The sequence below is a fragment of the Protopterus annectens genome, chromosome 11.part0 (assembly GCF_019279795.1).
Source record: "Protopterus annectens isolate FY-2018-M chromosome 11.part0, PAN1.0, whole genome shotgun sequence".
NCBI classification, from domain to species: domain Eukaryota; kingdom Metazoa; phylum Chordata; order Ceratodontiformes; family Protopteridae; genus Protopterus; species Protopterus annectens.
The window spans coordinates 398,106,813-398,130,214 of record NC_056745.1 but is presented as its reverse complement, the minus strand read 5'-3'; the positions used below and the strand labels follow the sequence as shown (position 1 = coordinate 398,130,214).

The window sequence follows — 23,402 nt, the reverse complement described above, 5'->3', positions numbered from 1 at the left end:
CTGTGCCTTCCCTGCACTGAGCAGACAGGGCCAGTGTAAGCCCTGAAGGGACAAAACCATTCAGGTCCTTATCCCAGAGCCAGTAGAGAAACAGTGGACCACTTCTGTCTCTAAGGCAGGGAGGGAGTTCTAAGCCAACCTTCTATGGCAAACCCTCAAAATGACTCCCTCTGCCCTCCCTTCATTCATCAAAAACTAGGAGGAAAGATCTCCTCCTCAGACAATTGGCTTTCTGTAACAAAGGACCAGTGGGTCTTACAGATCATTGTTCAGGAATACGGATTCCTTCAGCAAACTACCAATTCTGAGGGTACCCAGCCTTTCCTCCAAATCAGTGGGCAGAGGCACTGAAACAGGTCCAAACCCTCATATATCCCAGGGGGGCAGTTGAAACTGTCCCCTCAGATCAAACAGGCAAAGGATTTTATTCCAGACTCTTCCTTGCTTCCAGAAAAGGGGGCACTTGGCACCTCAGCCTGGATCTCTACATTTTGAACACCTCCCTGGTGGTCCCCAGATTCAAAATGCTAACTTTGCAGCAGTTGCTGCTTATGCTAACAATGCCTGGCTAGTCACCCTAGACTTAAAAGATACCTACCTCCATGTCCCCATCAGGGAATCGTGCAGGAAATTCCTGCGATTCAGAGCAGGCTCAACACTTGGTTTTCTGCGCTGCCCTTTGGCTTATCTACTGCATGTAGAAGTATTCTCCTAATCCTTTTCCCTGGCTATAGCTTTCTGCAGGCAAATTTATAGATTTTACCCTTACCTGGAAGACTGCCTCATTCAGGCAGAGTGCAAAGAAATGCTCCAAGACCTTCTTGGTCATATCACTCCTAAATTCCCTAGGGTTCACAAACGAGAAAAAAATCAAAGCAAAACCCCACCAGGAAGATAATTTTCTTGGGAGCTCTGCTAGACACAGCATCCCAAATGGCCTTCCTATCCCTGGAAAAAGCTTCCTTCCCCTCTACTATACTGAGCTGGCTTCCAGAAGTCACTGCGGGGAAGTTCCTGCAAGCCCTGGGATACATGGCATCTTTCATCCTTATTCCTCTGGCCAGACTTAACAACTTCAGTGGTATCTGGAAGGGGAAAAAAAAAAAAAACCTTTGGTGCCAGCACCAAGTCCCAAGAGACCTCTCTCACTCTGATTCCATGTATAAGGGCCAAGTTTCTCTGGTGGACAGAGGCCTGTACCAGGAACAAGGGTCTTTTGCTTCATCCTCCACCCTACCTGCCAGACTATCACCGCCGCTGCCTCAGACATTGCTTGGGGCACTCACCTAGAAGGGAGGTGCACCCAAGGTCTTGAGTATGCCCAGCAAATGATGGCAGTTCAAAAGGCTCTGACATCTTTCAAACCCCATTTCCGGCCAGGGGTAGTTCTTATAAAAATAAAGAACACCACGGTAATGTGGTATATCAAACGGGGGACCCGGTCTTGCCCCCTTTGCAGTTTAGACATGAGCCCCTGGCTTGCAGCCACCACCATGGATCACACCTAATTGCCCAGTACCTACCTAGCAGACCACCTATGCAGAAACATGCTGGACCCCCACAAATGGCAGCTGCACAGGGAAATCTATCTGCAAATCACTCAGGAGTGGGGGACTCTAGAAGTGGTTCTTTGCCTCACGCCACCACCATCAGCTGCAAAACTTCAGTACCAGGGAATCGCCTAGCGTGGAAGGGTGGATACCTTGACCTTCCCCTGGAACTCACTGTGTACACTTTCCTTCCTCGGCCCCTTATTCCCAAGGTACTGATAAAAATAAGAGAAGAGACCAAAGGCCATCCTCATTGCTCCAGAGTTGCCCAGACAGAATTAGTACCCCTTACTGTGTGGCCTGACCTTACAGCCCCCCCCCCAGCAGCTCCCCGAATCTCGGACCTCTTCACCCAGGAGAGGGGCAAGATACTGCACCCAGACTTAGCCTCTCAGTCTTTCAGCATGGCCTATAGCTTTTAAAAGCTAAGGAAGAGACCCTGTTAAGCAAACTGGTCATAGACATCACAGAGGCCCGAAGGGGCCAGCACCACCAAATTGTATGCTGGAAAATGGAAAAGATTTTGCTCCTGGAGCCAGTCGTAAGGGTTCAGTACCTCCCATCCTTCCATTCCCCTAATCTCGGATTACTTAGAGTTTTTCAGTATCCAAATTGATATCATACTGTATCCTCTTTTGCTACAGACTACATGGGGAAACCCATCCCAAAGTCTTATCCGTACCCATTCCACTAGAGCAGCCTCCACTTCTACAGCCTTCCTCAGAGGAAGCTGCGACCTGGACCTCTGTCAGTACCTTTACAAAGCATTACCACCTACCTCTTTTCCCCAAGTCTAGGGCAGGGTTTGCCTCTGCAGTGCTGCAGAGTTTGCGGACCCATGCCTAGGGTTTGTAACCTTTCCTTCCACCCCTCTCCTCAGCTTTGGGAATCCTCCCACAGGTGATGACTGCAACAGTGAAACACAAAGCACATAGTACAGTTGTGTATGCTTACTGTAAATGCAGATGTTGGTGTATTAATTGTTGCATTCCTGGTTTCCCTCCCTCCATCCCCCATACTGCATCTGTCCCTGGGGGGGGCATGTTTCCCATGGTGGCTTTTGGCCACCAGGACCACTTTTCTTTGCTTCCGTGTGCATCTGACAGGTTAGGTAAAGAAAAACTAATGTAATGACGTCTGCTGCCTTGCTTTATAGCACTGAATACCTGATGTCAGACTACAGGCGACTGCAGCAGATGCAAAAAAAAAACATTGACTCTGGTATTTGGGCTGGCCAGGGGCTATCACAGCAGGGATAACCCACAGGTGATGACTGCAACAGTGAATAACACCCTAACATCTGCATTTATGGCAAGTGTGCACAACTACACTTTTTTTAATGAAGGGGCTAGTTCCCTCTACTGTTAAAGTTCAACTAGCTGCCATTTCTAATTTTCATAGAGGAGTTGAAAATCCACCTTGGCTTCACCAAAACTTTGCAAGGCCTTTTTAAGGATTACTGTTTTGAAACCATCTTATAAAGATCCAACTCCACCGTGGGGCTTGAATTTAGTACCACAAGCCTTGAGTCTTTTTCCCTTCAAAACAGCAGCAAAACTTAAGTTAACATAGAAAACTACTTTTGGTAGCCATTATTTCTGCTCTAAGGCTTTTGGAACTTACGAGCTTTGTCTTCTAAACCTAGTTTTTTAATATTTCATGAAGACAGTAGCACTGTGAACCAGTCCTTTCTTCCTATGGTGTTCTCCAAATCCAACATCATTCAGTCCATTGAGCTAATCCTCATACTTAATGCTCATTACAAGTTTCATGTGTTCCCTAGGGGGAGTTCAGCATTTGGCTCAACATTGCTTAAGGAATATCTTTCCTTAGTGTCCTTCCTGAATTTCGGCTAGTTGGCAACTTTCACAATTAAGGAATGAAGGAAAATTGACAACATGAAATGAAGTTATTTACTCACCACAACTTTCTATGTTCATTTTCATTCTTCAACTCCCTTCCTGCCAACCCCCCCTACCTTTGCACCGTTATTCAAGAGTGAGGGGTAACAGTCGAACCAATGATCTTAATGTTTCACTGTTGCAGTCCTCACATTTGGGTTATCTCTGCCAGGGTAGCCCTCAGCCGGCCCAAATACCAGAGGCTTAGTATTTCTGCGTCAGTTGCTGTCGCTTCAGGACTGACGTCAAGTCATCAGTTTAAAATAAGGCAGCCAATGCCATTACATCAGGCTTTCTTGCTGAGGAACCCAAAGCAGAATCAGTTCACACTAGTGCCGGTCGGCCACTATCAGAGTTTCGTTTTCCAAATTGAAGCTGAAGTCTACTAAAGCAAAGTACCCCATTGGGCATCTTTTTTTCTTGCTCTAAATGATGTCAGAAAAAGTTCTCTCCTGTAGAAAGGAAATATCACAGAGACTCATTCTTACTGCATCTCTTGCTTAGGCCCAGACCATGCCTTCCCTCGCTGTTGCTTTTGTGATTTAATGGCAGACCTATACGTCGTTGGGTCCTTATTGTAGCTAGTTATTTTTACTTGCAGTCCTCTAATTCCTATATGGCTTTGGTAAGCCGTCTGACAGCAGATCTTATGAAAAAAAGAAGTAAGGATCAAGACAAGACTGCACAGGTCCAAATCTACTGACTACGCTTGCGTTAAGCTAGTTGTCAGTTCTCCAGTCCTCAGGTGCTTTTGCAGCCCCTGATGTCCACTTCTGTGGATTCACAGGCCACTACTGAGACTCTCTTGGAGTCCGGTATGCCACAAACCTCTTCGACTAAGGATCCTGCAGTTCTCTACCTTGGATGGGTCTGGAGCCGCTGAGCAGGCACCAGTTTCCAAGGAAGTACTTTGCACTACCAATTCTTGACACAAACTGACTTTTGCATCTGCCGTTCTTTTGAAGACTACAGATTTTCTAAGGCCCAGGGTATGAACCACACCCAAGAAACAGACTACCCAATCTCAGGCACCTATTTCCTTGGTCTCAAATACTTAAAATGGGGGAAGACCTTATGCTTATCAGGGGAAGCCAAGCTACCCCTTCCAAAAGGAAGTGATCTGTCCCCAGTAGTTTCATCTGAACAGGAGTTTGACTCTGATGCATCTGAATATGAAGGCATGCAACATCTCTGCTTATGAGGATTCTGATGTAGCGGAATCTATTCCTTCAGCCTCTCCACCCGAGGACTTTTCCTTTGAGGACACCGTTCATACCTTAAAGGAGCATTTCCAATGGGAATGTCTAGACTACCCTCAGTCTAGAGACTTAGAATTCTTAGATCTTCCACAGCACAGACCCCTGGCCATTCCCCCAGTCCTGGATGTTGTGGATGATTTCCTGGAATCAAGTTTGACTCCTGACACCCACCCTCCCTGCTCCCAGAAAACCTTACAGGTAGAGTCCTCTGACTCTCAATTTTTTTTTCAAAAATCCTAGTGTTGACCCTGAGGTAATTTGTCAAGGGCCTAAAGGAATTAAAGCAACCTCTGCTAAGACTCCCACCCTATCGGATAGGGATTCCTGAGCACTAGACTGATGGGGTAAAAAAGTATACGCCTCTGCTACTGTTGCTATCGGAGCACTAAATTGTCAGTTCCATATGCTAAAATTTCAGCAACATACCATGGATCTCCTCAGTGTATTTCTTTCCTGCTTGTGCAGAATCTATAGAGTTGCAAGAGTTCATGCATTCTGTATGTCAAGTAACTAAGAACACCTTACACTGTGGGTTTGATGCCCTAGAAGCTTCTTGCAGGGCAGCAGTCAATAGTTCATAGGTTCATAGGTTCATACTAGGCTATCTGCCAGAGGGCATTTACAAGCCTAGCCCATAGTTTTGTGGCTTACGCCACCCCTTTAGTATGGGGAACTATACCCATTATTTTGCTGTGCCTCTGTTGAGCAGTGACACTGAGGTAATCCCTGGGGTATATCTGCGATCTCCCATCCATTGGTCAAGATTTCTCTTGAACAAGGCCAGCGAGGTGCTCTGCCTCACATATACCGGGATTTTATTCCACAGCATAGGGAGTCTTTGGGTGATGAATCTATCCCTCCAGCATGTCCTATTAATAGCCGTGTCGAGGTTTGTCTCCCGCCCTTGTGACTCTGACGGATCTAGATTTTTTGAGGTGAAGCATATTCATCAAATCTGGGTTTGACATGGCCTTGTATGTTAGGCAAAGGTCACCTCTGAGCAAGTGGTAAGCGACTGAATAGAGCTGGAGTTCTTTCAGTCGGGCAGCATAGGACAGATGTTTGAGACCCTTTATCCTTTTGGTGAGGAACTTTTGTGGCCTCTCCAGCTGCTGCAAGTGTCGGGTCAGATACATTCCGAATGGGGCATTGTACTCAATCATTGGTCTGATGAGTGATGAGTATAGGGAGACTATGACCTCCCTTGATCTAGATGAGAATCCCTTCATGATAAGGTGGGCAATGTAGAAGGTCTTCCTAACTACTTTAGCTACATGGGTGTCGAATGACAGACTACTATCAACCTGGGTCCCCAGGTCCCTGATAACTTCTTCTGTGCTCAGTGGATTGCCACCTATTTGGTAGCTAGGGTAACCTTGTTTTTCCGAAGGGTATGACTATGCATTTTTGGCATTTAACTTTAGGCCATGGCTCTGGCACCAGTTATCCGTTTCTGTGAGACCCTTCTGAAGGATATCTGTGTCAGATGTGTTTTCTACTATGGCCCAGTTTGCAGTCATCTGCAAACTTTGTCAGCCATAACCCTCCTGTGTTTGCTTGTACTTCGGAAAAGTAGATGCCAAACAAGAGTGGGCCCAGGACTGAGCCCTGTGGTACACCACTTGTGACAGGCTTTGAGTCTGACATGGCGCCAGCAACTCTGACCCTGTGGGTTCTGTCACTCAGCCAGTTTGCAACCCATCTTGTGATGTATGGGTTAACATTTAAGCTGATGAGTTTTTCAATGATACCCGAGTGGGGTATTGTATCAAGGCCTTCGCCAGATCGAGGTAGGCTGTATGGACTGCCTTTCCCTCATCAATGGCTTTGGTGACTGTTTCGCAAAAGTCAACCAAGTTTAGAAGGCATGATCTGCCTTCGACAAAGCCAAACTGGGATGGATCCAAAGTCTGCAAATTCCCTATGTCTTTATTTATGAGGTCCATTATGATCCTCTCCATGGCTTTGCAGATAAGGCTTGTCAAGCTAATGGGCGGTAATTTCCAGGGTCGGTGGAGGCACCGCCTTTGTGAAGTGGGACCACAGTTGCAGTGCACCACTCCTGGTGCGTATCCAGAGGTAAGACTATGATTAAACAGCTGTCCTAGCTGTGGGTTTAATTCCTCGTTGAGTTCGTGGAGCACACAGCCGGGGACACCATCAGGTCCCATGGATGCTGTGTTTTTGCTTTGAGAGAGCAGTTCTCACTTGGGCGTTGGAGATGTTTGGGGGCTGCAATCGCTGGTATAGATATCTCTCCTTTGGGGAGAAGTTTGCACTGAACCTGTCAGCCAGTATGTTGGCAATGTCTGTAGGATCAGTAATCTTCACATCATTTTGAACTAGTTCTGAGCATATCTGGGAGTTTCCTCCCAGGTTTCTAACATAGCTAAAGAAGGACTTATGATTGTCTTTTGAGTCTTTAGCTATTTTTCTCTCAAAATTTGCTTTGGATGATTTTATGAGAGCTCTTAGTTTTTTACTTAGTGATCAAGGGTGTCTTACCTTTTAAGGATTTTGCTCTGTCTTGTAGTAGCTTCCTCCTTTTGTTGTAGAGTTTGTTTATGGCTGGGGTCCACCAGACTGGACGCTTGCTTTTGGTACAAAGAGTCTTTGTTTTGCTTGGGATTGCCTTATCCATGCAGTCCTGCAGGTGCTGGTAGAAGGCATTTCTAAGTGATTCAGCGGCTTGAGTACTGTTTTCTGCCGGCTCGGGGGCCTTAAAGGAGACCACACTAGTCTTTAGAAGTGTGAAGTTGGCTTTTGAGAAGTTCTTTACTGTGGTCTTTTTTATTTCAGGTGGGGGTGGGATGAGGACCTCCAGCGAGATTAGTTTGTGATCCGATCTCACCAGTGAGGGGTATACTTCCGGTGTTGAACATTGTGCTCCCATGTTCGTGATGATGAGATCAAGTATGTTTTCTCCTCTTGTGGGGATGGTGACTAGTTGTTCCATGGCATTTGAGTTTATGAATTCCAGGAACTTGTGGGCTAGGGTGTTTGGGCTTGAGTAGTGTTCCCAGTCTATATTAGGGTAATTGAAGTCACCTAGTATGATGGTGTTTGGTGATGCATTTATCCCCTCTAGTGTTTTCAGGAAGGCCATGTGAGGTTCCTGAGTTTGTGAGGGTGGCCTGTAACATGCTACTATTTGTAGAGCAGTCTTGCCTATGGTTAATTGCACCTGGATGGTCTCCGATGCATCGTGCGTTGCCACCAGTCTTGAGGTGTGGGTGTCTTTGATGAATATGGATACCCCACCTCCTTTCTTGGTATTGTCTGGATTTTGGGGCCGGAACGCATGATAAGAGGTAAAACCTGATAGTGCTGGGGTGCTCTCAGGAGCCTTGAACCAGGTTTCTGTCACTGCACAGACATCGATGTTCTCTATACTGAGAAGGGCCTCGAGTGCATGCATCTTGAGATTTAGACTTCTGGCATTGAGCAGCATTACCCTTAGTTCTTTTCCTTTTTTGTGTTCTAGGGTGGTAGGTTTAGAATTTGAGCCTTGCCTAAAAAAGGCACTATGGGGGTGGCAAGAGCCTTTGCCAATATCCGGAATCCCAGGGGTGACAGGTGCAAGCCGTCCCTTGCGAAGCAGCGTGGCTTGTCCAGCATGTCATCCCAGGCAGACAGACATTGGATCCCCTTTGAATGACACCAGAGTTTAAGCCAATTGTTAAAGCTGATCATCTTATCTCTGTATTGTCCTTAGAAGGCATGCTTGGCTTAAGGAACAACCCTTGCCAGATAATGCCCAGTCTAACTTGTACAAAGCTTATTTGGCAACAAGGCAGAGAAGATCTTAAAGATGGAAGTAAAAGCTAAATCTGTGCAGACAGTTAAGGATTTTCTACAGGTGCAGCCACCCAGGTTCAGCAGGCATTGCCCCTGCAAATGGTGGTTTTCCTGCCCACACCAGGTCAGTTCAGCCCAGACGCCAGGGAAGTAGACCCCCAGACAGCAGCCACAGGGAATGCGAAGATCAAAGTAGTGGAGTTCCTGCACTTTAAAACCAGGGAGTTCAAAGCCACCCCCTCATGGTAAGAATTCTGACTTTCTGCCCCCACCCCCTCACTCTGCCCACCTGCAGTTGCCCCCTAGGAGGAACTCTACTTCCACACAAGCACCTGGGCCACCATTACCAGTGACCGCTGAGTCCTCAACATAGTGTCCCAGGGATACATATATTCTTTTAACACTTCCAACCCCAGAAGGGTTCCCAGATCTACCCCCAAACTACTGGGCAAAGGTGAAAAAGCAAGTCCTTTCCCTGCTCTGAGGGCAATAGAGCACATTCCTGCAGAACAGATGGGCCAATGTTTCTACTAGTCTTTTTCTGATACCCAGAAAAGAGAGCACCTGGCACACCATCCTCTATCCATTCTAAATACCTTCTTGGTGATGCCAAAATTCAAAATGCTCACCCTCCAGCAACTGCTACCCATGCTCTCCAGGAATGCTTGGCTAGCCACCCTAGACCTAAGAGGCCTACCTCCACATTCCTGTCAGGGAAATCATGCAGGAAATGTCTGTTTCAGGGCACGTTCTCTGCACTTTCAGATGTTCATCGTGTTTCACTGTTGCAGTCATGACTGTAGGTTTCTCCCCTGCCGGCAGGCAGCCCTTGGTCGGCCAGAATCCCAAAGTCTGGGTCCGGCGTCGGCTGTTCAACCATGCTCCCTGATGTCATAGCACCAGGAGTATAAAGCTGACAGCCGACGCCATCTTATCCAGTCTTTCTTGCCGTGCGGTGATAGCAGTTCGCAAGTGTCGGTCGGCTGACTCCTGGCAATTTCTTCTGATATTCTTCAGTCCGAAGATTTTCTTCTCCACTCAAAGCTAAGTACCCCGTTGGGGAAACTCTTTTCTTGCCCCACTCCGATGTCAGAAAAATTTAATAATTGTATTTCATGTGGGAAGCAAATACCTCATAAGGATTTTCATTCTTACTGTATTCCTTGCTTAGGCCCTGACCACGACGTAGCTAGTTGTCGGTTTTGTGCTAGATTCAATCAACGTACAATTAAGCGAAGATACGATTTGGCTTTTCATTACTTCGGTAGGTGCTTTAACTACAAAATGTCATCAGATAATGTTCCGGCTACCGGAGTTCACAAGCGTCGCAAGGATAAAGACAGGCCTCCGAGGTCCAAATCTGATGATAGCGCACAAGCGGAGCCAGCTTCAGGTTTGGCCATCGTCAGTGAGGCGCTTTTGCAGCCCCTGTCGTCGGCCATTTCAGAACTGACTGCCGAAACGGACACTCATGAGGAGCCAACCAGGCCTTTAAATATTTCTGTTGCAGGACCTTCGGGCAATGCTCCTTCGGATGGGTCCGGAGCCGCTGTGCAGGTACTGGCTTCCGAAGGGGTTTTCAGGCCTACTCAGCTAATAATAAAGGCAAAGCCAAAGACAAAGGCAAAGACTCCTAAATCAAAGACTACAACACAGGCCTCCTCTGAACTGACTCCCAAGTCACAGAAACAGTTACTCAAGATGGCGAAGGATTTACTTACTATGATTAGGGGTTCACATCCCCCTCCAGATAAAAGGCAAAGGCAGGATGTTTATTATGATTCCTCTGATCAGGCTTCTGTTTCCTCAGTTTCTTCTGATCGGGAATATTCTTTCCCTCCTTATGAGGATTCTGATGCTGAAGAATCCATTCCTTCAGCTTCTCCCCCTGAGGATTTCTCTTTTGGGGAAACTTTGCATGAAATGAGGGAACATTTCCACTGGGAAGGACAGGAGTATTCGGAATCTAAGAAAAGACTGAGGGATTTTCTTCTTCTTCCCCAGCATAGACCCCTGGCTATTCCTCCTGTTTTGGATATTGTGGATGATGCCTTTTCGGAGACTAACTTAACCCCCGACTTTTCCTCCTGCTCCTGTTAAGCCTGATAGATATTACAGGGTTCCTGATTCCCATCAGTTTTTGTACAGGAACTCTTCTGCTGACCCTGAAACCATTTCTCAGGGTCCTAAGGGAGTTAAGGCCGCTTCTGACAAAAATCCCATTCCTACTGAAAAGGATTCTCGATCCTTAGAAAGATGGGGCAAAAACGTGTACATTTCTGCTACTTTGTCCATTAGGGCTTTAAACTGTCAGTTTCATATGCTTAAATACCAACAATTTCTCGTGTCTGTTTTTAAAACAAAAGCTTACTTCCATTTCTGCCTGTGCAGATAAGGAATTACATGACTTATTGCATGCCACTGAACAAGTTGGGAAGCATAGTTTACACTGGATTTGATGCCTTGGAAGCTTCTTGTAGGGCTGCAGCCTCTGGCACAGTCATTAGAAGGCATGCATGGCTAAAGGAACAAGTAAAGGCTAAATTATTGGATGCTTTTGTTCAGCATAATGTTTTGTTTGGATCAAAAGCTGAAGAGGTGATTAAAAAGATGGAGGATAAGGCGAAAATCCATGCAAACTGTTAAAGATTTCTTACAAGTACAGCCACCTAGATTTAGCAGGAATTGGCCTTCAAAAAATTAGTCCTTTCCCACTTCAGACAGGCCTCAGAGGGGTAGATATAGACGCTCCAGAGGAAGGCCTCAAGCACAAGCTTCTTATAGACCAAGACAGTGGACTGCTTCCACCCCTAGGGGAGGAGAAGACAGGTCACAAACTCAAAGGAAACAAACTCAATGACTCCCTCTGTTGGGCTACAGGAACTTCTTGCCTGGAAGCCCCTCTCGGAGGAAAACTCTCTATTTTTTATCAAAATTGGACTCTAATAACCCAAGACAAGTGGGGTTTGGATGTGGTTTTAAGAGGTTACAAATTCCATTTTCATACCTTGCCAAGGCCAAGCGGATGGCCAGACCTTCCAAAACATCAATGGACGGAGGCTTTAAACCAGGTGGAAGCTCTTTTGGCTATGAATGCCATAGAACTGGTTCCACTTTCAGAGATGGGAAAAGGTTTTTACTCAAGGCTCTTTCTAGTCCCAAGGAAGCCAAACTCATGGAGACCCATTCTGGATCTGTCGGTCTTGAACACCTTTCTAGAAATTCCAAAATTCAAGATGCTTACTCTACAGCAGCTACTTCCAATGCTGTCCAAAGATGCATGGATGGTAACTTTGGATTTAAAGGAGGCATATTTACACATTCCCATTGGGCAGGATCGCAGAAAATACCTCCGGTTCAAGGCCGGATCGAGGCACTTTCAATTCTCTGCGCTGCCCTTTGGATTGTCTACTGTGCCCAGGGTCTTCACCAAATGCCTGGCTCCAGTAGTAGCTTACTGCAGACTCAAGGGAATTCAAATTTACCCTTATCTGGACGATTGTCTAATTCAGGCAGACAGCAAGGATGTCTTAATCCAGCATCTAGAATTTGTACAGAACCTCCTCAAGTTCCTGGGATTCTCTGTGAACATAAAGTCAAATTTGGCACCATCACAACCGATAACTTTTCTGGGTGCACTTCTAAACACCACAACCCAGAAGGCACTTCTGACATCTGAAAAACAATTATAGCTGGCTTCAACTTTCAGAACCTTGGCAACTTTAACTCCACTATCTGCAAGGAAATTCCTGCAGGCTTTGGGTTACATGGCCTCCTGCATCCTTCTCGTACCATATGCAAGACTACACATGAGGAAAATACAGTGGTACCTAAAAAGTGTATGGTCTCGGCATTGCCACAGTTTAGACATACTGATCTCCGTCCATCCTTGTCTTCAAAAGGAATTTCTTTGGTGGTCCAGGGCTTGTGCTCTAAACAAAGGGAAACCCTTCCGTCTGCCTCCTGACACTCAGATTCTAACCATGGGCGCCTCAGATTAGGCTTGCGGAGCCCATTTCCAGAGCAATTGTCTGCAGGGCCTTTGGACAAAGGATCAGAAGCACCTGCATATCAACATAAAGGAAATGTTAGCCATTCAGAAAGCGCTATTGGCCTTCAGGAATCTCTTACAACCAGGACAACTACTAATACGGATGTGGTACATAAACAAGGGGGATCGCATTCCTACCCCCTTTGCAGACTAGCCATGGATCTATGGAACACAGCTCTAGCTTGCAATCTGGATCTTCAAGCTCAGTTTCTACCAGGGAAACAAAACTTCTTGGCAGACGGTCTGAGCAGAAATCTTTTGGATCCGCACGAGTGGATGCTGGACCCCAAAATATTCAGGATGATAACAGCAGTCTGGGGATGTCCACACACAGACCTCTTTGTATCCCATCTCAATCATCAACTACAGAATTTTTGCACCAGGACTTTCCACAGAGAAGCTTGGAAAGTGGATGCCCTGTCATTCAGTTGGAGGAACCTCTCGGGATATGTCTTTCCGCCTCTTCCTCTTCCACAGGTTTTATTGAAGATAAAACGGGACAAGCCCAAGATGATAATCTTGCTGGCTCCAAATTGGCCGCGGCAGTTTTGGTATCCAACTCTAAAAAACCTATGCCTAGAGCCCCCTTGGGTTTTACCTCAGTCTCCGAACCTTCTGTCCCAACATCAGGGTCAGGTTCTACACTCCCATGTCAGAACTCTCAGCCTGGCGGCCTGGTTAATCCAGGGCCTTTGATTTCTTCTTTCCCACCCAAACAGGTTACGGATGTCATTTTAGAAGCCAGACGTCCTAGCACTAGAAAATCTTATGCAGGAAAATGGAAAAGATTTTGTTCCTGGATGCAGGCTCAGGATTCTGATCCTCTTCTTCCTAACATTTCTTTAATTTTACTTTACCTGACAGATCTCTTACACAAGGGTCTCTCTTTCTCTTCCATTAAGATACATGCCTCTGCCATTTCTGCTCATTATAATACAGACCCTCCCATCTTTTCCCACCAGCTCATGACAGTTTCTCAGTGGAGCTAAGAACTTAAGACCTCCTAGATCTCCTCCCATTCCTGCTTGGGATCTCAACTATGTTTTGGAAAAACTAACCTTGCCTCCTTTTGAGCCTGCTGCCTCTTCTGACATCAAGTTTTTATCTTGGAAGACAGCTATCCTGTTAGCACTAACCTCTGCCAGGAGAGTTTCAGAGTTACAAGCTCTTATGGCTATGGAACCTTATATTATTTTTCATCAAGACAGGGTATCTTTGAGGACTAATCCTACCTTCATGCCTTAGGTGGTTTCCAGAGTGGCTTTAAATCGAACTATCCACTTGCCAACCTTTTTCCCCACTCCTCAAAATAAAGGGGAAAGGATCTTGCATTCCTTGGATGTACACAGACAACTACATTTTTACCTGAACAGAACAAAGGACATCAGAAAATCAGAACAATTGTTTGTTTCTTATGCTTCAAGTTCCCAAGGTTAAAGCCATTTCAAAACAGACCATTTCTAAATGGATTGCTCATGGAATCGGATTTTGTTATTCACGCCATGGAAAGCAAATCCCAGGGAGTATACGGACTCATTCCACCAGAGCTGCTGCCACTTCTGTGGCCTTCCTCAGGGGAGTTCCTACCAAAGACATTTTGGAAGCTGCAACTTGGAGTTCAGTGCATACTTTTTCTAAGCACTACAATCTACCTCTCTACTCTGTCTAGGGCAGGCTTTGCCTCTGCAGTTTTGCAGGGCCTTTTAGCTGCCCCTTCTTCTTTATGACCACCTCCCTTTCTTTCAGCTTTGGGATTCTACCCTACAGTCATGACTGCAACAGTGAAACATGATGAACATAGTACAGTTGTGTACACCTACCATAAATGTAGATGTTAGAGTGTCTTCACTGTTGCAGTCTGGGTTTCCCTCTTTCCTGTCCCTTCTTATTTTTACTTTTGTGTATTTCCTTTTTTCACCATTCTTCTGAGGTGTATTTGCAAAGGTTATGGGATCTTTTTCATTTTGTGACTCCTGACATCTGGGGCAAGAAAAACTGGAGAAGATGGCGTTGGCTGTCAGCTTTATACTCCTGGCGCTCTGACATCAGGGAGCATGGTTCAACAGCCGACGCTGGACCCAGACGTTGGGATTCTGGCCGACCGAGGGCTGCCTGCCGGCAGGGGAGAACCCTACAGTCATGACTGCAACAGTGAAGACACTCTAACGTCTACATTTATGGTAGGGTGTACACAACTGTACTTTCTCTGCACTTCCCTTTGGCTTGTATACTGCTCCCAGAGTTTTCACAAAATGTTTATCTCATGCCATTGCCTTTTGCAGACAAAGGAATATTTAAATGTACCCATATGTAGACTGCCTAATTCAGGCAGTCAGTCAGGAAAAGCTACTCAAGCACCTGGCATTTGTAAAGTCCCTGCAGACCTCCCTTGGGTACACTATCAACGAAAAGAAATCCAAACTAGTACCCACCCAAAGGATTATATTCCTGGGAGCAAGCCTGGACACAGCATCCAGATGGCATTCCTGACTGCAGAAAAGCAAACTTACCTGACGGCCTACTATACTCAACTAGCCACCGGACCCCAGTTATCTGCAAGGAAAATCCTGCAAGCTCTGGGGTTCATGGCCTCTTGCATTCTACTCGTTCAATATGCCAAACTGCATATAAGAACTTCAGTGGTACCTAAAAAACTTTAGGTGTCAACTCTCAAGACCTGGAAACCTATACCAGTGTTACCTCGTCTAAGGAAAGATTTTCTTTAGTGGACAGCAGCATGCTCCCACAACAAGGGAGTAACTTTCTCACCACCCCCTGCTGCCCAGACCCTCACCACAGATGCATCAGACCATTGGCTCTGTATGCACTTGCTGTCAAGGTGTGCACCTCGGGCATAGAGCCCACAGCAAATCCATTTGCACATCAACCAAACAGAGATGTCTGCTGTCCAGCACGCATTGGCAGCTTTCAGGCCCCTTCTTTCCTCGGGCTCTCCTGAATCAAAACAGACACCACTGATGTGGTATTTCAACAAGCTGGGAGGGACTTGCTCCTACCCTCTATGCAAACTGGCCATGACCATTTGGCACAGCCTCTTCTATGCAACTCCACCTGTTGGCACAATTCCTGCCAGGTGCTCTAAACTCTCTGGTAGACCACTTGAGCAGAAATCTTCTGGACCCACACGAGTGGCAGCTAGACCAAAGAATCTTCACCCTAATAACTCATAAATGGGGCACCCTGAAAGTTGACCTCTTTGCCTCCCACACTAACCATGAGCTCAGCAAGTTCTGCAGCAGGGAGCATCACTGCATAGCTTGGAAAGTGGGTACCCTATCCTTCCAGTGGGGTAATCTCTCTCTGTCTATGCATTTCCCCCACTACCTCATCACCAGGGTACTGCTCAAAATAAGGGATGAAAAACCAAGGACAGTTCTTATTGCTCCAGACTGAGATGGGCCTCGCCAGCACTGGTACCCACTGCTGCACAGCTTGTCCCCACTGCCACCATGGCATCTCCTTCAGACCCCATTTCTCCTGATCCAGAGAGAAGAAGAATTCATGCATCTCCAATTGCCGACCCTCAGTTTGGTAGCCTGGCTTATTCCATGACCACTGATCAAGCTGCCAACCTCAGTAAACGGGTTCTAGATGTTATACGTGAGGCTAGACGCCCTAGAACTAGGAGGTTTTATGCTGACAAATGGAAAGTTCTGCTCCTGGATTCAGGATAAGGGAGCCGATAAGGTATAGCCCTCTCTACCTCGCATCCTAGATTACCTAGCTGACCTGCTACATAGTGGTCTCTTTTCTATTAAAATTCATGCCTCTGCTATTTCTGCTCATTTCCACACTGAGCACCCCCTTTTTTTCACACCCTCTGATCAAACAGTTCCTAAGAGGGGCTAGCAAGTTGAGGCCACCCAGAAGAGCACCTACCCCAGCTTGGGACCCTTAACTTTGTGTTGGAAAAGCTCATCCTGCCACCCTTTACACCAGCATCTTCAGGAGAGTTAAAAATTTCTCTCCTGGAAGACCGCTTTTCTTCTGGCCATCACTTCAGCCAGAAGAGTCTCAGAGTTACAAGCACTTATGGCTGTAGAGCTCTTCATCTTACATGCTGACAGGGTGTCCCTCAGGAATAAACCATCCTTCATGCCTAAAGTGGTGTCCAGTGTGGCTCTCAACCAATCCATTCATTTGCCTACCTTTTTCCCTAACCCACAAAACAAGGGGGAAAGGATCCTGCACTCTCTAGATGTGCACACAGCTCAGATTTTATCTAGACAGGACTAAATCATTCAGAAAGACTGATCAATTACTTGTCAGCTTTGCTGCATGGGCAAAGCTATCTCCAAATCAACCATTTTCAAATGGATAGCACTGCATCCATCTCCGTTACAAGCAGCACAGAAAATCTCCCCCTAAGGGGGTTAGGACTCACTCTACCAGAACAGCCTCCACCTCTGCAGCTTTCCTCAGAGGACTTCCCACCAAGGACATCCCTGGAGGCTGCCATCTGGACATGTGTACACACATTCACCAAGCATTACCACCTGCCTATTTCCTCCAAATCCAGGGCAGGCTTTACCACTGCAGTCTTGCAGGGCATCCTAGCCAGCCCCTAGTCTCCTTGACTGCCTCCACCCTTTTCCTCAGCTTTGGGAATCAACCCAAATGTGATGACTGCAACAGTGAAACATAAAGAACATAATACAGTTGTGTACACTCTACGTAAATGTAGACAGTGTATTCACTGTTGCAGTCCTGGTTTCCCTCCATCCCCTCCCCTCTTCTTTCTCTCTCCTTAAAGGAACTTTTTGTTATTTCCTTTCTACTGGTGGGGGTTGTTTCACCATATCCTATCTCCCACTTGCAGGCTCCTGACAGGACAAGAAAAACTGATGTAATGGTGTTTGCTGCCAAACTTTATACCACTAGCGACCTGATGTCAGTCTTGAAGCGACAACAGCTGACTCAGAAATACTAAGCTGCTGGTATTTGGGCTGGCTGAGGGCTACCCTGGCAGGGATAACACAAATGTGATGACTGCAACAGTGAATACACTCAAACATCTAAGTTTATGGTAAGTGTACACAAGTGTACTTTCCCACTATTGAGCTCCAGATATTGGTCTCTTATTGGTTGCTAATATTCCTTTTAAAACTATAAGCCAGCAAACCAGATGTTAGATGTTTGGGGATAGAGGATTATAGGTAAACGAGGAGCTTGAGAGTTCTACTGGCCACAAGCTGTTAAAAAAAAAAAAAAAAAAAAAAAAACAAAAACAAAAAAAAATGAGTAGAATCGGAGAGGTGGATCTGAATCCAGTTGAAAATTTACAACTCAGATGGAACATGGCGAGTACATTTATTTGTAAACATCTTAATTGGTTTTATTTGGCATTTCTTTGTGTACATAGCCATTAGCAAGCCTTGATGTTTGGAAGAGGCCAAAATCGGCACTTTTAATGGGTGCTAGAATTCACAAGTTAGTACAACAGAAGCATGTGTAAGATTTTATTCAGAAATTAAAACATTTCTTTTGCACACTAACATCTGTCAAATATTACGATTGATAACTAGTAATGTTTTGTATTGGTATTCAAGGTTGAAAGAACTAACTACAAATTTCCACCCACTTAGGAAAGTGCTGGCCAGTTGGAAATGCGTGCCCTTTCACAGCTCTACAAGTAAGTGAATTGGCTGGTGTGATTTTAATTGACAAAGCTTTGTATGTGGATAACTTCATGTTTTATTTTTTGCCTTTGTTTTCCTTCCCCCATATGAAGGGCATCTCGGTAATGTAATAAATGCAGTTTAATGTGTTTTCACACTTTACCATGTATTAACAAGTATCACTTTGCCTAATATGGTTTGTGACTTTAATACTAAGTTGTGATCCTAACCCAGCTCCCAAGTGTAGTTTTGTAACATTGCCCACTTACTGCTGTTGGCCATGGCATGTGATGTGCGCATTTAGATGTTGCCTGTTGTGGACTAACCCTTTCTAGTGTGTAAAATTTTAATTGGCCAGTTCCACTAAAGCATAGGTGTAACAGTCCTGCATAAAGCTTAGTTAAGTGAGAAAGTGGTATGACTGACTGACCTTGGCATAAACTCTGAAGCTCGTCTGTTCCATGGCTCTGACTCCTTCCCAAACCAATAATTTTGTCCACTCTACCTTAGTACCTTGGTTCGAATTCACTGCCCTAAGACTTTAGGCTCCTCAATACCAGTAGTCTTCTGCAGTTTTTTCTTCAATTAATTTTATAGTCCCTGTACAGAAGGATTTCTCTCTAGTTTCTTGGGTTTAGAATTAGATTGTTAAAATAGGAAGTTAGGTTGCTAAGTAAGTGTGAATTTTTTTGTTATAGGCTTTAGGATAGTGTTTTTCTTTTTTTTTTTTCTGTCAGCTTGTGTGTATAACGTGTCATTTCTGTGCATTTTAACTATTTGCATAGCGACAGTAAAGGAAAAAGTGAACACTCCCCGCCCCATCCCCCTGAATCCTCATACTTTTGTTGGTGTCAAGATGAGCGGCACCAATCAAGCTTATGCCTACTTCAGCTGTAGGACACTCCGCACCAGGAGAGAGATCAGTTAAATGCCTCCCTCCATGGACATGTTTTGCAATTATTGAAGCTTCTACAGCCTTGTCTCTAGCAAACAAGGATAAGAAATGTGAAAACCAGGCAAAATGGAGAAAGAAAAGGAGAAGATGGAAGATGATCAATCAGTTTCAGGAAGGTTGAGGAAATGTTCTTTGATCCAGTCCAGCTGTCCTAGCTGAATCCAAAAAACTGTCAGAGCTGACAGTTTCTTGGGTCTGTCCCCCACCTTACTCTTGCTTCTCTACAGACTCTGGGAGTCTGAGATTGCACTCCCATTCTGAGTGGAGGTATTGGATTGCCTTCAGTAGCATATTCTACTTTGTCATCCAGAATTTTCACTGAGCAAGGCATTGCCAGGATGATTAAGTCCCTTAGAATGCAGATCAAGCTTGGATTTGTCTCTACCATCACCTGGGAAGGTAGAGTCTTGGGCCAGCTACCCCCTCTTTCTTTCCTGGTCCACATTCCAGAACAGACTGTAGCTGTCCAGGACAGCTTTTGCTCGAGTTGACGGAGTTAATTCAATTTTGATAGTCTTCCTGTTTTGACTCTGATTATTTTGGATGTGGAAGAAACTTGAAGCAGAATCTTTGGGGCTGAGGTTTGAGGGGGTGGTTTGATACTGAAGTTGTCAGAGCTATCCCTCATCCTTGAGCCATTGGCAGGTGATAGCTCAGCTCCAAAATCTGCTTAAAGGTAAAGACCCATCAGCTCAAAAGTATCTGAGGACATGAAGCTTAAGGAGCCAATGGCAGCTTAGGACCCTTTCAGAAGTCTTAAAGGCCAATTGATGCCCAAGGAGAAGGTGCTTCTGTCTGAACCCTTGTAGGTCTGTGCTGCTACTTCCCATCACCATGTCAGATAGGATAGTCTACGACAGGCTTCTCAGGTTGTATGCTATAGTAACCCCCAGTCTTTTTTGGAACCTTCTGATTATCCCACTGAAGCTAGTTCACAGGAAGCAGACGTGCAAGCAGAAGCGCAGACTCTCTTCCAGAGGTGTATTCAGTATTTAAAAAAAAAAAAAAAAAAAAAAAGACTCTGAAGAATCCCCTAGATTCTCCATCAGAAGACTTCCTTTGAGGTTCTTGGCTTGATAGAGTGGAGGATGGTCCACCATCAGATGAGTTTTTCTGGAAGCCTTTGGTTTCAGCTTAGCATTGTCCTAGGTGGTACCTACTGCTGACCCACCTCATTTGACCTCATGGCTTAGTGGGCATAGGAGGAGACCAATGTGGTGGAACTCGTACCAAAAAAATTCACTGGTTTCGGCGGCAACAAATGGAGCATTGCAGCAAATGTTCACTGGTTGATGTGATGGCAGTATTGCTTTAGTGGCGGCTGCTGTCAGAGGAAAGTTGGTCTGCCCCCTCCCCCCAAAACAGGGAACCTAGGGCTGTGGACCAGTTTGGGAAATGGGGATGCTTTTCCACTTGGTGTGTGTTTAGCACGTTACTAGATTTCAGAGACCTGACCAAAGATCTTCCAAAAGTCTGGATGTTAAGTTGTCTATCTCGCCTTCATTCTTGCTGGATGGGTTCGGAGCCGACCTCGGCTCCGACTCGGCCACTCTAAAAGCTCGAGAGTTGGTTCCACCGGCTCGAGGCTCCCCTTATATCCCACAATGCTAGGCGAGAGTTACCTCAGATCTCGTTTGCCGCTACAGCTTCGAGGTTGGTTTTTCTACCGGTTCTTGGTGAGTAATATTTCTTGTTGAAATTAGTCTTTAAAAACCCCTTTAACTTAATATCTTTACTTAGTTTAGTGTAGTTTAGAAAAATCTTTATCTCCTTCTTGTGTCTTCTGTCTGGGGCCTTTGCACCTGCAGGACTCCTGTGCTGTGTGCCATGGCTTCAGCCCCAGGGTCCTGCAGGAAAGAAAGAATAAATTGATTCTTAGAGGCTTACTCAAGCCAGAGGATTCCCTGTCTGTTTCAACAGGGAAGCCCTCTAAGGCATCTAGGTCTTCGGCTCCGGCAACTGAGCCGAGACCTAAGGTTTCTCAACCTTTGCCTTCATCGGCTCCGGCTGGAGCCGATAAGTCTCAGTCCACAGTTTCTGTGGACCCCTCGGCTCCAGCTGGAGCCGAGGTAGTCTGAATTCCGTGTCGGCTCCGACCAGACCTTCGGAGCCAACAACTAGGAAGAGGTCCAGGTCACCATCTCTTGGCTCCGTTCATTCGGCTCCAGGATCTCCCCTGCTGTCTGAACGGAGCCACAGATCTCACTCCTCTAGGTCATCGAGGCTGTCGGATCATGACCTTCAGAGGGTAGTGAGTCGACTACTTAAGTCCGAGGCACTGGCCCAGATGCTTCAGAGCCCGACTCATCAGTCGATGCCTGCCCCGGTCCATCAACATATTCCTCCTTCGACTCTTTTGAGCTCGGAGCCGGGTCGTGTCGGAACCGAGACTGTGATAGCGTCGGAGCCGATACAATTGTCTTCGGCTCCGTCGTCTGCTCTGTTTTCTTCCTTGGAAGAATCTCGGCGCTGGACTTCCCTCGTCGGCTCCGAGGGGGTAAGTGGCATCGGACCCTTGTCCGACCCCCCTCTCCCTCTCGGTGCTTGGCTGGTGAGTTCGGCTCCGACATCGGCCTCGGAGCCATCACTGTCGGTGCCGAGGGAGGTTCTTAGCTTCTCGGAGCGGGGACCTCTGGCTCTGCCTGACAGGGGTGCATTCGAGGTCATGCGGAGTGTGTTAGAGCCTGGCTCTACTCCACAGTCGGCTCCGTCCGCCCCTCCCTCTATGGTGCCTCAGGCTAGGTCGACTCACTCCCTCATCCCGGACCGCAGAGAGCCAGCTCCTCAGGAGCCCCCTGTGGGGATTTCATCCTCTTCTGAGGCCTCTCCTGATTTGGCAGAAGAGCCCCCTCGGAAGAGGAAGTGTAAGAGGAAACACATTGGACTCACCTGAGTCCATCACGTCAGACACAGATTTGGATGATTCTGAGGGTTCCCCTTCTGAAGATGTCTCATTTGCAGACATTCTGGAGATCCTGAAACAGAGGGGAAATTGGCCAGCCCTCAACCCTTCGGAGGACGAATCTGTGTATCTTGAGGCGTTTGGCTCTCGTCCTTCCACCTCCTGGGTGTCCCCCCCCTTCGACCCCCTCATGCAGGTGGTTGCTAAGAAGGCATGGACAGCTCCTGATTCAGTAGACCCCACTCCCAGGAGACCCTCCAAGTTCATAACAGCTCCAGCAGACAATTTTTAACAAAAGGAGTTTCTGTGGATGCTATGGTGGTAGCTGCTGCCACTAAGAAGGAGCTAGCTGATCCTTCAGTACCTGTCCATCCACCTAACAAGGAATCTAGGTCCATGGATAGGTACGGGAAGCGGATGTTTTCGTCAGCGACATTTACCATGCGTTCGCTGAACTACCTGTGCCATTTTACTCGTCTTCAAAGGGACTTGATCAAGGAAGCGAGTGAAATGTTAAAGGACCCTACAGCTGCGGATTTCCAAGATAAGATGAACACGCAGCTGGCTACCCTTAATTCCATAACCAACTCCTCCATCGCCTTCTTTCTTACGGCTGATGGAGCGAGCAGAGCCGCAGGCACAGGTGTGGCCTTACGTAGGCATGCCTGGATGCGGCTATGCAGTTTCGGACCCCTTCAAGGCGTCTTTCACGAACTCCCGTTTGATGGATCATCCCTCTTTGGTCCTCAAGTGAAAGAAACCTTGACTAGGTGCGAGACTGATGGCAAGACCCTTTCTGCCGTCGGAGTCCGTTTTCTACTCCTTCCAGGCCTTACCCCAAAGGCCAGAAGGTGGAAAGATGTGGTTCCGTAAACAATCTCAAGGGACTTAGCCTGGCGCAGAGTCGTTTTCCGCCAGAGGCAGAGGTGGGAATAACAATGGTAGACGCGCCCTAGGGGCAGGGGGTCCGCAGAACCAGGGCAATCGGGAAGCCTTCCTGACAAGCCCTTTCAGCATCCCTGAGGTGTTGCCCGACTGCCCATCTTCGAGGCAGTCGGGAAGATTGTCACTGTACCCAGAAGCCTGGCTATCCCTGACTCAAGACAAATGGGTACAGTCCATCATTTCCGAAGGCTATTCTATCCCCTTTCTTCGCTTTCCAAATCAGTCAAAAAAATCCCTTCCAGATGTTCCACCCGCTCAAAGGGATCTAGCAGTTTTGGAGATTTCAAAACTACTTGCAAAAAGAGCAATTCAACCAGTTCCAGCAGACCAGCAAGGATCCGGAATCTACTCAAGGTTCTTTTTAGTTCCAAAGAAAACAGGGGACTGGAGACCAATTTTGGA

General features: G+C 46.5%; 1 long non-coding RNA gene across 1 annotated transcript in view; it reads left to right on the top strand.

The window, feature by feature from the left end:
• Window positions 1-23,402, top strand: part of LOC122814825 — a 305,740-nt gene that overhangs the window by 182,724 nt on the left and 99,614 nt on the right. Inside the window, exon 2 of the long non-coding RNA XR_006366900.1 lies at window positions 18,166-18,212. This is a non-coding gene — a long non-coding RNA (uncharacterized LOC122814825). The remainder of the gene's footprint in view (window positions 1-18,165; window positions 18,213-23,402) is intronic.